We start from the raw sequence: 16,066 nt of genomic DNA, 5'->3' as shown, positions 1-16,066 counted from the left end.
TTTTTGTGAGGTAAGTGATTTGTGAAACGTATAGGTTAATGTTAGTCAGGGCCATTCTTTTGCAGGGATTTTTGAAAGTCAGATTGCGTTGCTCTAAAAACTATAGTGTGTCAGATTAAGCACAGTCGTGTATAAATTTTACAAAGGGGACGTTTCAGAAGGTTCGAATCCTGCCTCGTGCAAGGATGTGTCTGATGTCCTTAGGTTAGTTAGGTTTAATTAGTTCTAAGTTCTCGGGGACTGATGACCTCAGAAGTTAAGTCCCATAGTGCTCAGAGCCATTTGAACCATTTTTTTAACGTACTGTACTGTATTTTTCTTCTGTACTCTCTAGATTTGTGCTTTTATGCCATTATCGAACAATATGCGAATAGTCTTGTATATCTGATTGATGGTTAATGGCCTAAAACTTATTATAACTTTTAGGATCATTAACAAGTATCTGGTAAAGTCAGTCCAACGCAGATAAACAAAACAAGCATATGCAAGGCATATGCTAGTCCTGTTTAATACGTCATATCTGGTAAAGACAGTTCAAAGCAGGTAATGCTCTAAGAACTTTTAGCATTGTACTCCATAATGGCATAAAAGCCGAAATCTAGACAGTACAGAAGAAAAATCCAGTTCTGTACAGTCAAATGGGGGTTAATTCTTTCAAACAGTACTGTACGATTGTGGCTCAGCACCATCAAAAGTTGTGTTTTTATTTGCTTCTGGACAGAAAGTTATTTAGGGCGGTAAAGATACAGATGATGCTGAAGAGGAATTCACCGATGATATGTTGTGCTTTTCAGACGCACTTGTGGTACCGAAAGAATATTTTTCTTTATAGGAACCATTTGTGAAAGGCGCACGGTATCTCGGTAGGTCCTTCCGCGCAGAAATTCATCTTCCTGTTCCGCTGCCCACGTTCTTCGCTTTTAGCGCTTGTCGGGTGGATAATTTAAGCGCTTTATTGCGCTCATAATATGGCTTTGTAGCGATAAATTCATGTACCTGTTCCGGTGGCCACGTTTTCCACGTTTCGTGCTCGTTATCCGGATAATGTAAGCGCTTTATTGTGCACGCTCGCGATTGGCGCGTCGTGAGCTCGCAGTGTGTGAGGTGGAGGACAGCAGTGTATTGTTTTGTGGGGAGGCGCGCTGGCGGCGGTGCGTGCGCGGCAGACAATGTGCTGTGGAGCGCAGGACTATTAAAGGTAGTGTCGACTGGCGCGCCGCCAGCCCGGGACGGATTCTTGCGGCAACAGTGGCGGGCTGGCCGCAGGCCGCGCTGGTCTGCCTTAGTGCTTCTCCCGCGTCGCTCCTCGCTCCTCAGGATACGCACCGACATGCCGACAGCCCTCTCTTGGTGAGTGCCTAAACCTCGCGTTGCCAGCGCCGCGCTGCCGGCCTAGCTTTGCCGTTTCGCGCTTCTTCCGCGTTACGCGTGCCGTTCGCGCCATTTCATTTTCATAATTGTAGTAGTAGCAGTAGCAGTAGTAATAGTGATTTCGGTGTGCGAAGAGTGAACGACGAGTAACTACAGATTCACTTGTTCCTTACGACGATTTTAAGCACGACGTATTGGAAGCATTGTTTCGAGCGCGCCAAAGCGCTACCGCGCACCGTCTAACGTAAAGTGGAATCATCAGGCTTGCGGAAAAAGACACTGCGGCTTTTATAGAAACCGAAATAGAATATCTGAGTTAGTGAGTATAGACGTTTAATACCCGAAAAACTGCCGAGAAAGGCTTAAAGACTTCACACGTTCGTGCCACAAATTAGATTCGTATCGTAAAACAGTAAGTAATGCACGTATTTGTGGTTGTTGGTGATCGTATGGCGATCGAAATTTATATTGGCTGGAATGAAAGTGTCACTGACGCATTGTTTTATTTGTGCACTATTAAACAGCCGTGGATCTCGCAACATAATCTCTTACGGATGAAATAACGAGTCATTTTAGTACGCACGGAACAATGGGACATTGTTCTTCTTGTATTCGTCACTTACCGTTTGCTGATTCTCAAGCAGTTCGTGCAAAAATGTGGTGAGATTTTTAACACACGGATGTGCGAAATAAATTATATTTTGAACGCACTAGAGGTGATGTGCCTGCTTTCTGGCGTCTTTAAGGACCTAAATGTAACTGTTAACGACGATTATTTTTAAATTCGAAATCTTTATGAAATTGCCCGTTCCGTTGAAATCTCTCAAAAGATCGTGCTTTCAATTCGTTTCGTTGCGTTTAGTTTTGTCTCTCTTGTTGCTCATCAGCTACCATTTACTGATACTCGAGAACTTTTCACAAGATTCTGGTGATATTTTTGACACGCGTTGCGTAAAAGAAATTACATTTAGGTTCTATAAGTCGGTAGAAACCAGGAACACCGAGTCTAGTGCGTTCAAATTACAGCTGTTAATGATGGTTATTTAGGAGGTTGAGATCCTTGTGAAATTTCCAGTTTCGCGGAAATCTCTCAAAGGATGGTGTTTCCAAATCGTTCGTTGTGCTTAGTTTTGTGATGGTGGTGGCTGCGGTGACGCTTTTATTGCTGTTGTAATGGACCTAACAGATAGTTTAGTCTTGAATCTTAAATTCACCTTTTGCATTTCAGCAGTCTTTCGTCGAATCGTCGGAGCGTTGCGTTAAAATCGCAGGAATCCCGAACTGTAACGTGAACGGGACTCGAGCTGGTAGCTCTAAGTCAGCGCCATCTGTCAAACGCTCCCGCGCACGTGCAAAGCGCTGCGCTCTTGTCACATACGTAGGGCCAGCCAAAAGCGAATAACAAGATTATTAAATCGCTTTCCGATATTTACAGATTAAAACTTTCAATCTCTAATCGGAAATTACACATCGTAAACGTTTATTTAAATTACGTTCGTCGGAAGGCGAGCAGGCGAGCTACAGTAGAAATACGCTTAACAGAAGAATCGCATAACTACAAACTCGTAAAGTGTGGAGTAAGTCACATCAGGATAATTGTAACTTTGGCCTGAGTGACGACTCAGCAAGGCACTAATTCTCCATTATCGTATTGTCGCAACGAAGTATTCCTTAGCCGTCTGCGGAATTTACTGTCGAGTATGCGCGACAGTTATTAAGCTAAATAGCGCGCGCACTTAATTTTGAGGTGTTTTTGGCAAGCCAGAGACGGAGCTAAAGTAAGCGTATCATCTGCCCCCCTGGCCGGAGTTGCGCTATGCACCTCGTCGGATAGCTCTGAGTGCGAAGCCTCTCAAGTTTTTGCCGACGGTGCTGCGGAGACTTGGCGGAGTTTGTGACAGCGCGCAGCGCTCAGTTTACGGTAGCGCCGCGGGCTCTGGAAACTGTTAGGCCGCCCAAAATTCCTGAGTGCGTGCTGCTGCCGCCGCCGCCGCCGACGCCGACGCAGCCTTCGTGTCTGCCGAAACGCCACACTTGTTCAGCGAAATTCTCTCTGCTCGCGTCGACGAATGAGTTTAATCTGACAGCTGCTAGAATTACATTTCTTTCACAGTTCCCCACAGCTGCAAAAAATCCCTCACAATACGAAAAAAAGAAGAATGAAGACACACACACACACACACACACACACACACAGAGAGAGAGAGAGAGAGAGAGAGAGAGAGAGAGGGGGGGGGGGAGATTGCATCCAATCATAATCAAACATCCATACGGACTTTACAATCCGAAATCAGTTTTGTAGCGTTCGTAAGCCCGGAACGGAAGGTCCTACCACCGTTTATTAGAAAATTTCTTTACGTTATTTTCCTGCGTCACTACGAAATTATTGAGTTTTAAAATCACGCTCCTGCTGGGACTACGTAAGTTTCTTGCTACATCGTGAGAAGCCAGTTCCGCCTTACAGGCCATTTCAAGTGATACATGTACCCTAAACAAAATATGCGCCAAAAGCGAGTCTTTAAGTTGGAACTCTTCAAACTCCCCAGTCTACGAACTGACGAACGACTCAATATGATAAGAAGCTGTCAAACGCCTCGGTCACCATAATTGTACGAAAAAATGAGAAAATATGAGTCTTCGACTCGTATGGATGCAAATTTCTTAGTGTATTAATGCGTTAGGCGACGTATATGAATTTAGAAGTTGTCCAACTACCGAACTGATTTTGACCCGTCCGTTCTTCATTGTATGTGTGTCATGTCAAAACAGCATTTAATGCCGAAACTCGTTCGTTGTGTAGTGTCTAATATCAAAATTTATTGACGAAAAGTTCACAATCTCTGCGGAATCGTGGTAGCGATTAATGTAGTTCGTTATGTTGATCGAAAAATTCTGCATACTATAAGGTGGGCTACCGGATGTCCGTGCTTAGAGGCCAAAAATGTACTAAATATTTCGGTACTGCTCTGTATATGACACTGCACGTAGTGTACGTAGTTCATTTACTGAATCTGCCAACTAACTTCCCTTAGTTTTGGTTTTGAAATTAGCTTTCCTCTGATAAACCCTGAAAAAGTGCAACGTAAGTAATCTACAGTCTCTGTTGGAACATATACCACGAACGTCAATCTTCTTCAGCAGTCACTCCACCGAGATAACAGAAGTCGGCTCATAATAAAGGAAACAAATGTACGTTACTTTGTCATGCATATTCATTTCTGGTCACTGCTTCTTATAACTTTTGAAAAAATAGTGTCCAGTTTGACGTTTAATCGGTGTCATGTAGTGATTATGAATTACGTAAGTCGACAGATAGTTTAAAACGTCCGTTGCCTTTTCTACTCGGTAATTAGATCGAATTTCAGTATATATTTGCAGAGCAGCAATACATTACAACAGTGAGAAAAAAGTGTGTCACCTATGTTCCCCTTCCAGGGTGATCGGTTCCTCAACGCTGGACTTTTAATAGAAGAGAGAGACTTTCGAGAAACTGCACGATTCGTCATGCTTTTGTTGATCAACTATAGCGAGTCACAGAAGTTGTCAACATTTCCAGTGAGAACTGTTGCGGAAAATTTGTTGAAATCATGTAGAACCATACTGTTAAAAAACTTGGAGTAAGCGTACCATCCAAAACGAATCAAGAAAATACATTGCTTTCTACCAGTTACGTTCTTCTTCTGCAGTATCCACAAATGTTGGAGTAGGTAAGTGGGAGTTGTCTTTCCTGTGGTCAGAAGATTGTAGTTGGATAGTGGTCATAACTGCACGAAAGAGAGTGACAAAAGCATTAAGGAAAAACAGAACTACCTAACACACAAATACTGCTTCAGCCAAAGAATACATGTGTCTTCTGACAGAAAAATACCTATAACCGAATAGCAGAAGTTGAAATACCTAAAATAATTCTACGAACAACCTCAAGAACTGCTGAAAACTTAAACCCTTTGCCAATTTAGAAATCACCACGTCGCTCAGTTGGCTTTCATATGCCCCTTGACAATACTCCTCGATGTATTCTTGCCTGTGTTCACGAAAAAGTGCTTTTGTTATCCCGGAAACGACCGAGCATAAACCGCTTATATTTTGTTGCGACGTTACGGAAAAGAATTGGGGACATGAAATGTTTTACTACGTGCTAGTGGAGACTATAAAGGGCACAGAAAATATGAGACGGTGAGGAAGTTGGTGGGGGTGGCTACTATAATACCTGAGATGTGTGCGCTCTAGAACTTTCGCGTCGGGAGACAATGCCAGATGCTCTACCGTCGCGCAGGTGCGTCAACTTCTAAATTAAGTCCTTCAAGGTTGACTCATCGGTTCCCAGTCCCTGGCCTAGAGAATAACAAAGGGCTACGTCGCGCTTCAAGCGTTAAAATACTTACGTGCAGGGACAGATGTATAAGGCAGTTATTAAAGATTTAGCGTGAGTATAAATTTTCAGACTTGCGCCTCTAGAAGAACTGTTTACCAGTTCTGCTCGAGAGGGAGGGAGAGGAATACACGAATGCTGCCTCAACTTTAGTGTATCACCATCCCTCATATTAAGCAAGAAATTTCAGTAAAATACTGATTCTATAGACTTTGATTTGGTTGCGATCTGTAATGGCGTAATTTTCCAACACTTTTTACGACTTTAAACTTACGGATGGCAGTGGACTAAACTAAATGAAGGACGAATAATCTTGGGTGTAATGAAACGAGGTCGATTTGTTGAGAAGATTTCTCTGCAATATAGATAAGTGTCACGTCTCTTCATTCTTTCAAATATATTATACAGACAACATCAGTGCTTGCGCGTTGCCAGACGAACAGCAAGATAGTGTGTTTTTACTTTTGTATATCCCGATAGGAAAAAAGAGAAAAAAGAAATTAAACTTTGTCCAGCCACATTTCACGGTATTGTTCCGTAAGACTTAATTGTTTCAGCAGGATTGTCCAAACCATTGCGAGAATTCTCTTTTCCTCCTACAACGCCCGCCGTACACTTCAACACTACCTGCGCACTGACACTAATTTGGTAACATTTGGAAGACCGCTCTAATTACTACTTGCTCCAAACTATGCAGCTTATTGGCTGTTGTCACGTCGGCGTTAAGGTACGCGGAATAACCGTTATAGCGCGGTGAGGAACGTTGCTTTGCTCATCCTCGCGGCTAATGAAGCCCGTCTCTTCCATTCGTCGCTGTTGAAACAGTGTTTCGGTGTAATTAATCCACACTGCTAAAGGCGTCACCTGCGAGAGCTGACATGTAAAGTTTCGATATTAGTGGGTGAGTTAAGTTAAGCTCGTCGCAGTGTTTGGCTGGCTGAGGCACGGCCGCCTGGCAGGCTCTCCACCGCGGCGACTGTCTGCGCCACGCCAGCACAGATAACGTCTCTTTGTTCGCTTGACGGATGCGAGAAGGGAAGGCACTGCCGCTCTCAGATGTCGAACAACCTAAAGTTCACCGTTCTCTGCTCTCACGTGCCTACCTAAATTCCCCATTCAGCACAGCCTGAAAAAGTAACTCCAATATTAATTTCACGTGGGTGCAGAGGAGTAGCAGATCGAAGTATGAGACTGTTTTCCGAATAATTCTTTCCCCGCCATATTTAAAGTGTTACGTTGCTACCAACATACACGCACATCGCTGATGCGCTCGACGTTTCTGCTCGTGAAGTTTTTGAACTCCTGGTCATCAGAGTGGTTTATAAGTTGTGTGGGTTTGCCAAAAATCGCGATTGTGCAAGTTTCGAGCATTAGATGACAATCGCAACTGCATCTTCTCCCTCAGTCGCATAAAGGAATTTGTGTCTCAGTTAGAATGATATGGGATCTTTGATACCTGGGCCAAAGGGTGATAGTACTGTTTTGGTCCATACTGGAACTGACGATGTAGTAAATATTGCACCAAGGCAAGTAGCTTGAAATACGTTTTTATGATTATATGGTTGTGGTGATTCGTTTTCTTCATTTAAATCATCAACCGCTGCCCCACATCCGCGAAAATGATGGACTTCCACAAGTTACTCACACAGTGTGCATGCAACCAGAATGTAAGAAAGATAAGCAGTAGAAAGGTTCTCCAAATTCAACAGATCCATTTGGCTGCTTTATTTTTCTTCCATTAATAGCGAAAAGTATGTTCCTAAGAATTATCGGAGTCACGTTATAATCCCAAGAGGTTTGTAGCAGTTTCAATTAAACGGTTTTTCCGCAACTATGTTGATGAATCTCGATTTTACGTTATTACCTAGTTCCTTACTTGCACGAAATAATTTGAAGCTGGAAATGAGGTGGATGCCGCTTATGTTAATCAGAAATTTCTTGCTTAAGAAGTTCGGGGAATAGAAAGCAATCTCGCTGCATAACGAAATTTGTGAGCGAATTCAGTTCGGCTTTGTGCGGCGGCAATGGAGGAGAGAGAGAGAGAGAGAGAGAGAGAGAGAGAGAGAGAGAGAGAGAGAGAGAGAGAAGGGGGATGTGACGAGGAAAGATAACTATGCACAAAGGACCTGTTTCATTCGTGGAATTATTCTGAAGTAGCGTAAGAAAAACGTAAAAACATGTTTCTCTTAACACAGGAATTCGCAACCTAACTGCTAGGTCCAATCGACTACGGATGGGTGATTTACCAAAAGAAAAGTTGATAATATACACAGGATGACAAAGTACTGCATCGCGAAATGGGTAATAGTAAAATTAGGGAATCTGAGCTGTTGAAGTAGAAGAAAAATATTTTTCAAAATTATCCTCAAGATAATACGCAGATTGATGACGGGGTCATAGCTGAATTGGACGAAATTTTGAACTGAAAGCAGTGCGTGTTGTGCTTATCTTTCCTCCCCGGTGTTAACGTCCTGTGGACTGTCAGATAATTACAAGCGGAGTAGCCTAATCTCACGTAACGCAGGGAGATAGCAGCTCCCATCCTCTTAGCCATCTGTATAGCCTTTAGATAAGTGCCACGTGACCCTAATCAAGCCTACGTATAGAATTTTGTCTTTAATTCGTTGTTGATTTGGTTCTGCATAGATAGCTGTAGCTGTGGTGACAAACTAACCCGATTCGTAGTCTGACACTGTATTTTACTCAAATGAAAAACAGGAAAATCAAACCGCAAAACGTACTGATCGCACGACAGACTTCACTCCTGTGAGCTGTTGTTATTCATAAGTAGTATTAAACATCTCATTCTTTTATAGCGATCTGTTGACACGATCCATGTGTTTGTCGAGACTTTTAGATAGAGCAAGTCATACGAAGCTTCAAAAGCTGGCTTAAGGCGCTCATTATCAGGTGACTGTTGAATACCCAGTATACTTGTAAGACGGGTAGTCAGTTACGAAAAGATGACGTACTCAATATCTAAAACCAAGCGCGTTTTGAAATATCGGTAAGCAAATAATAGGAAGCGATGAGAATACAGACAATAACTACAACAGCAGCTTATAATTGCCCTAAAACAGATGTGACATGTGCGCAAGCAGGTGGCCGCGTATCCTTATTCTCCACCGTCATCGACACCACCGCTATTATTCTTCGCTACGCAGCCCCCCATACGCACTATCAACGGCTTCACGTAGTCTACACACAGACGTAAGCAACATAAACGGCTTACGCGCTCTTCATACTTAAGCCTTCTTACATACTTTATTTATTTCGTAAATACATACTGGGTGGTCACCTTGTTACTTAAAAACGATTGTAGGTCACATATGATTCTTATGTTTACGAAGTAATAAGACAAAAAGCCTAGACAGTTGAAAACTACAGATCTGAAACCCATGTAGTACTGATTCATCGAAGGAAAGTGACAGATTCATATCAGTCGCTGTAACACAATAAGATAGTATGGTATGCGATGAGAGGTATCCGGATTGCTGTTAGTGGATATTGGGATGTGGTCTACACTGCTGGGATGAATGTGGAGTAATTGCAGCCTTCCTCAAGGGCCCAAACCAGAGTAACTAGTGATGGTGGACGCTCGGATCTGGAGAAAATATGACATTCAAACTCATCCTAAAGGTATTCCATTAGGTACAGGTGGGGACGCTGGACATGCCAGTCCATTTAAAAAATCTTATTGTCCACAAGCCATAACCTCAAAGATGTTCATTTGTGACCGTGTGAATTTCCGTGCTGGTATAAGCAATCGTCGCCTCAGAGTTGTACCTCTACTGTACGCAGTACACAACGCTGTAAAATGTCTTCCAAATTTAGCGTTTTCCTAAGTGCAGTAGGGCGACCAAGCCCTAACCACGAAAAATACACCCATCGCCAAACCCAAACTCTTCCGTCGCATTGCCACAGAGTAAATCGTGAGTCATCGCTTCAAATCACTCACACTGCCGTTAAGTGCCCAGTTACATCGCTCTTTACACCACCTCAGGCATAGCTCAATACAGATTACAGAAATGTGTGGCTTATGACGAGCTGGTCAATCACTGTATCCATCGTTTGTTCCTTCACGTATCTTGATGCATTTGTTTCTCACCTGGTGGCATCCCCTTTCGAAGACACTGAGCTCTGTTGCCTTACAAATTTTCTGTTGCTGCTTTTCTACTGACAAGAAAAATTTTTTACTCCCTTCTTTTGAGACTGGCGGGCTGTTCGAAAGCTTCTTTTATGCCCTTTTCGGCCGTTGTTTCGTTATACTGTTATACCTGTAACGGCTGGTGGGTTGCATATCTCCCTATTGAGAATTTATTTAGTGGGTTATATTAAGAACAGTTCTGGAAAAAATTCGTGGTTAGTTGCTATGGGACCAAACTGCTGAGGTCATCGATCTCTAGACTTACACACTATTTAATTTGACTTATACTAACTTAAGCTAAGGAAAACACACACAGACACATGCCAGAGGGAGGGCTCAAACCTTTGACGGGAGGCAGTCGAGCGAACCGTGGCAAGGCGCCCTAGACCACCCGGCTACCGTACACGTCGGACAGTTCTGATATCTACGTTACAGCAAGAGGGTAAACTATTGAAACCCTGGCAAGAAATGGATAACACAATACTCCTCGCCTCCTTTTATACTGTCGTCACATCTAGAAGTCAATTCCACATTACATAAGGGTATCCAGGTATTTCTGATCAGGCAGCCTATATTAATATGTTGATACTTAAAGTAAATTAAACCAACTAACTTTACATTATTGTGTCATATCGAAATAAGATTAAAGATAAAGCTAATAATTCTCTATGTGGCGTATACTGTCTGTTGTAAAGTGATCTTTGCTGTTCTGTAAACTACTATTTTCCATCGCTAAATTTTCATGAGCACAGAGTGTCTTCCGCGAAATGTGGGAAATGTATTAAGTTCAAATGGTTAAAATGGCTCTGAGCACTATGGGACTTAACATCTGTGGTCATCAGTCCCCTAGAACTTAGAACTACTTAAACCTAACTAACCTACGGGCATCACACACATCCATGCCCGAGGCAGGATTCGAACCTGCGACCGTAGCAGTCGCGCGGTTCCGGACTGAGCGCCTAGAACCGCTAGACCACCGCGGCCGGCATGTATTTAGTCACAATACTAAAACTGGTAGTCTAGATAGTGTGTAAATCAGTTTTTATCATCGTCGTCATCATTATCGTCATCATTATCGTCGTCATCATTATCGTCGTCATCATTATCGTCGTCATCATTATCGTCGTCATCATTATCGTCGTCATCATTATCGTCGTCATCATTATCGTCGTCATCATTATCGTCGTCATCATTATCGTCGTCATCATTATCGTCGTCATCATCATCAAAAGAAAGAACCCAGCTTATCATGCCAAACGAGCTTACGTTCAATAGCGCCACTTATCGTAAGTCAGCAGCCACAACTGTCTGCCAAGTCCTTAAAATGATGTTTCCTATGCATTCGTACAAGAAAATCGTACTGTTACTTGTAATTTCCTGTCCGATAGGTATGTCCAATTGACTGAACTTTGAGGCGTTCATATTAACACACAGATTATTTTCGTATTATTTGTTTCTGTATCCAGGTTTGAGAGTGACATTTACTGCTCGTACCCCAGCATTATCTTTAGTTAGAAAATAGTGGCATAGTATAAATTTATTCACCCACATCAGTCTTGATTTTCCACTACACATTAGGTAGCGCCTTTCGCTTCTACTCAAATGATGTGGAATAGTACGACTCAGAAACAGGACACACACAAATGCATAGTCGACTTATTACTGGATGTCATTTGCAGTTCCAACAGCAATAATGTTTCACATACGTCATGTTATATTAGAGCGACTAAACTAAACATTCCGAATAGCATGCGGCTACAGGAGTAAACGGTAAATGACCAAAGCTGTGAAAGTAGTATATACACACGTGATAATGTGATTAATAACACGTTTACCGCCTTAGCCATATACTACGAATATAAGAGTGACTCGCCATGGAAACTAAATTTACAGTTAGTGATCTGTTATTCTTTTACCTTCGGCAGTAATGACGAAAAGATTATTTTGTACCAGATGGTTTGGTTTAAGCTTCGGCATGTAAAGTGTTCTGAAGGTTCTCTTTTTTTCTTCAAGTCTGATTATAATTATTTCGGAAATACGGCTGGCTGGTAGAGATAAAATTCATCCGCATGTTCGCCAGGCTAAGTTCAAGTACACTGATGTGCAAGACTTGTCGACGAAAATAACTTCCGTATCTCAGTGCGAATTGTCATAGCGCCATGCAACTTGAACCATACATAGAAAGAACTGATAGAGTATAGTACCCAAGGTAACTTAAAGAAATACACAGTGAGACGAACAGCAATGACACTTTTATTCAAAGAATAATTATAATGAAGTCATCACGATTAATGATGGCTTCTTGCGAATTAAATATGATGGAACACGGTTTTCAGTAGGGTGTGAGATCACCACGGATGGCAGTACAACTCTGCAACGTGCTACCGTGCTGCCCGTAACGAGTTCTTGTACTAAGGCGTTCAATTCCTCCACCGGCGTGGTTCAAACTCCTGGAGGGTGTGGACGTGCTCTAATACGTCTCCCCAACGCAGCCTACACGTGCCCGATGGATTTTCAGTTTGGGGAACGACCAGGTCAGTCCACTCACCGAATATCCATTCGTTCGACAAGCTGCTCCACCCGCGCTTTTGCATACGGTCACGCGCTGTGATCCATAAAAATGAAGTCGGGGCGATTTCACCCCTGAAGCGCGCACATACGTAAGGAGTATCGTGTTAAAATAACGTTGACCAGGGTGGACAGTGCTCAAACATTTAGAGGTCAGTACGCCCAGGCAACACTGTGCCTTACCACACCATAACACGTGGACCGCCAAAACGATCATGTTTGACAATGCTGGACGTGCCCTCATATGCCGAGAGGTGGGAACACGTAATGCAACCAGGAACGTTACCGAACACGATCGTTTGGGTGTTGCAGGTGTTATGCTGCGTGGAGGCATAATGCTGCATGGGTGTACTGACCTTCGAATCCTCGAACACGGTACACTCCCTGATCACCATTGTTGTGAAACAGTACTCCTTTTCTATGTTCAGGGATGCATTTGGCTCTGACTTCATTTTTGTTAATGGCAATGTACGACTACATTACAGCACAGGTGGAGGACCTCTTGAAACTAGAGTATTGTCTGCGAATGGATGGTCCACCCGTTCCCCCGACTGAAAACTCATCGACCACGCGTGGGACCGAGCGAGGTGACGCAGTGGTTAGACACTGGACTCGCATTCGGTAGGACGACGGTTCAATCCCGCGTACGGGGGATCCTGATTTCAGTTTTCCGTGATTTCCCTAAATCGCTCCAGGCAAATGCCGAGATGGTTCCTTTCAAAGGGCACGGCCGACTTCCTTCCCCGTCCTTCCCTAATCCGATGAGACCGATGACCTCGCTGTCTGGTCTCCTTCCCCAAACAACCCAACCCAACCACAACCACGAGTGGGATGCGTTGGCGAGACGTACTGCAGCCAAAATGTTCACTTGGTTCCGACTGCACCATACATAAATAAATTACAGACTGAAATTTGAAAAGTGTACTCAGTAAGACTCTAAAAATGGCCAATAGTCCGGGATTTACAGACTGCCCAAGGCAGCAGTGCAGTCTTCTATAACCCGTACGGCCCAGAAACGTGCCAGAATAACAATTAAATTAGTATTCATGTAATAAGATGCCGATAAACCTGCAGATGAACAGCTTAGAGTTGAAATGGAGTCGTCGTAGGTAATAAATGAATACCGAGTCGTCACAATTGGCGCAGGTTTTGTGCGCAATGTACAGAGATATTTATCGGTACGATACTTATATCTACACTGCACTTACTTATGACCTGATATCACTGACCATTTGTGCAATATGACCAATTCCAGCTGTAGCTACGTGAGGTGGCCCGCAGTGTTATATGTCGTATACCACGTACTCGTCGATACAGCTAGATAGGCGTACTTGCACTGTCGTGTTATTCTTACTTGCGAGTGTGTTAATCTGTCATTGTACAAGACGAGTTGAAAAAGTAGTCTGGAAGTCGATGACTGCGAACAGTGCGAAAACCAATCCATCGTGAATGGGATCAAAAAGACGACAGAGCTAAAGCATCGCAAGTAACGAGAATTCATGGCGTTAACCGGATTGTGTCTCTTTTTGTTTCCATAATGTTTTCGACGCTGTTCCCGATAGAGCTCCTGCTTTCTTAACATGTTCTGAGTGCTTTGCACAAATCATATTGGTTTCTTTTCCCGGATTACCTCACTGTTAGATTAAAATTTACTCGCAAATAGAGATAAATAATGAGTCCTGTATTTACATTAATTATAACTACGCTGCTGGCTATTAGAGGTACAACACCAGATAATGTAGCGAATAATGAAATTTTACTTAATGTGTGTATACGGTGTAATGGAAAAAGCACACGATTAAACTTGTAGGTGATTTGGTGTAATACAGAATGCGGTATTTGGTACCCAGAGTTTCCACCTCGGGTAGCAGCAATGCCTCTAGCACGGCTTAGCGTCAAGTCGAAATGAGCTCGGCTAACAGTTACAGGTAAGTTATTCCACGCTGCGTCAACTCTGCGCCAGAGTACATTAACTGTGGTGCCAATCTTTCGGCGACCCATGGCCAGGTGTTTTCAGTAGGCAATTCAAGACAACAAGGGTAACTTGCAGTCTTTCGTTATCTTGTTGAAAGGTAACGTCACGTCGATTTCGTAGGTACGGCTCAGCCACCAAACTTAGCATGCCAGAAATGTTAATCCTACTGTCCAAATTACATACTATGGGAACCGTAGCACCACGCCATACGCAGATCAGTCAGAACATTGAGCACCTACCTAATAATCGATATGTCCACCTTTGGCACGGATAAGCGACGCGTCGCGGCATGGAAGCAATGAGGCTCTCGTAGGTCGCTGGATGTATCAGCACCACATCCACACGCTCTGCCAGCATATCAACTGGAACTCGCCACTGTGTTCCTCGAACCACTTCATCACACTCTTGGCCTTGTGACACGGCGCATTATCTTGTTGAAAAATGCCACTACTGTCGCGAAACATTGCCATAAAGGGGAGTATGTTGTCTGCAACCAGGGTACGACAATCTTTGGCCGTCGTGAGGCCTTGCACGAGCTCCACTGGACTCACGGATGTCCATGTGAATGTCCCCCCGAGCATAACGGCGCCATCGCCGGCTTGTCTCCAACCCGCAGTACAAATGTCAAAGGGCTGTTCCCCTGGAAGGCGACGGATGTGCGCACTCTCATCGGTATGATGAACGAAGTATCGGGATTAATCAGACCGTGCAACGTTGTACCACTGCACCAGCGTCCAGTGCCGATGGTCACGTGCCCATTTCAGATGTAGTTGCCGATTTTGTGGTGTTAACATTGGCCCATGCGTCGGTCGTCGGCTGAGGAGGCCCATCATTAGGAGTGTTCTGTGCACTTGTGTTCTGTGCACTTGTGTTCGGTCATACTTGTACTCTGCCCAGCATTAAAGTCTGATGTTACGTCCTCCACAGTTCGCCGACTGTCCTGTTTTACCAGTTTGCCCAGCCTACGACTTCCGACATCTGTAATGAGGGGAGGCCCCCCAATACCAAGACATCTGGACGTGGTTTCGCCTTGGCTTCGCCACGTGTAGAAGACACCACAACACTTCTCGAACACTCGAAAGGTCGTGCAGTTTCCGAAATGCTCGTGTCGAGCCTCTGGGCCATCCCAGTGTGCCCTCGGTCAAACTCAGATCACGCGCCGTCCCTATTCCACACACGAACAGCACGCTCACGTCATGGGATCGCGAATGCAGCAAAATCGTGATACGAAGATCGGTAGTCTTGAGAGGAGTCGATTCTGCCTGTGTCGTATTTCGACGTCTCCTGGAAGAAGTTCCCCGTTCTTTACACGAAGTCAGACGGGGTCCTCTCACAAACTACCAACAGTAAACGCTATTTTTCAACGAGAGACTCAGTGCGCGCTGTTTCTTTATATACAAAATGCATTTGGCGTAACTCCTTCGTACTTTTCGAAATATATTCGCTGCATTGCGAATTATCTTCATTGGTGCGGCTAGTGTGGTGGAGTATCCCAAGGCGACCGGTAGTGATAAGATCGAGTCCCGGTCCGGCACATTTTCGCGCGTCGCCGATGGGTAGTACAGCTACACGTAATGCAGCTGATACTAAAAATTCATAGGATCGTCAAGTAAAATAGGTCCTACCTAGTTCC

At 43.9% G+C, this 16,066-nt stretch overlaps 1 protein-coding gene across 3 annotated transcripts in view; it reads left to right on the top strand.

The window, feature by feature from the left end:
- The first annotated feature begins 1,245 nt into the window (after positions 1 to 1,245).
- The window catches only part of LOC126297395 (muscle calcium channel subunit alpha-1-like), a 1,224,415-nt gene continuing 1,209,594 nt past the window's right edge, over positions 1,246 to 16,066 (top strand). For 2 of the 3 annotated variants that reach the window (XM_049988154.1, XM_049988156.1), the window contains exon 1: positions 1,246 to 1,350. The gene's annotated coding sequence lies outside the window, so the exon portion shown is untranslated. The remainder of the gene's footprint in view (positions 1,351 to 16,066) is intronic. The other variant, XM_049988157.1, reaches the window with a different exon arrangement.

This window comes from Schistocerca gregaria, chromosome X, assembly GCF_023897955.1.
Source record: "Schistocerca gregaria isolate iqSchGreg1 chromosome X, iqSchGreg1.2, whole genome shotgun sequence".
NCBI lineage: Eukaryota > Metazoa > Arthropoda > Insecta > Orthoptera > Acrididae > Schistocerca > Schistocerca gregaria.
The sequence above is the reverse complement of the archived record's forward strand: the minus strand, read 5'-3'. Positions and strand labels throughout refer to the sequence as shown.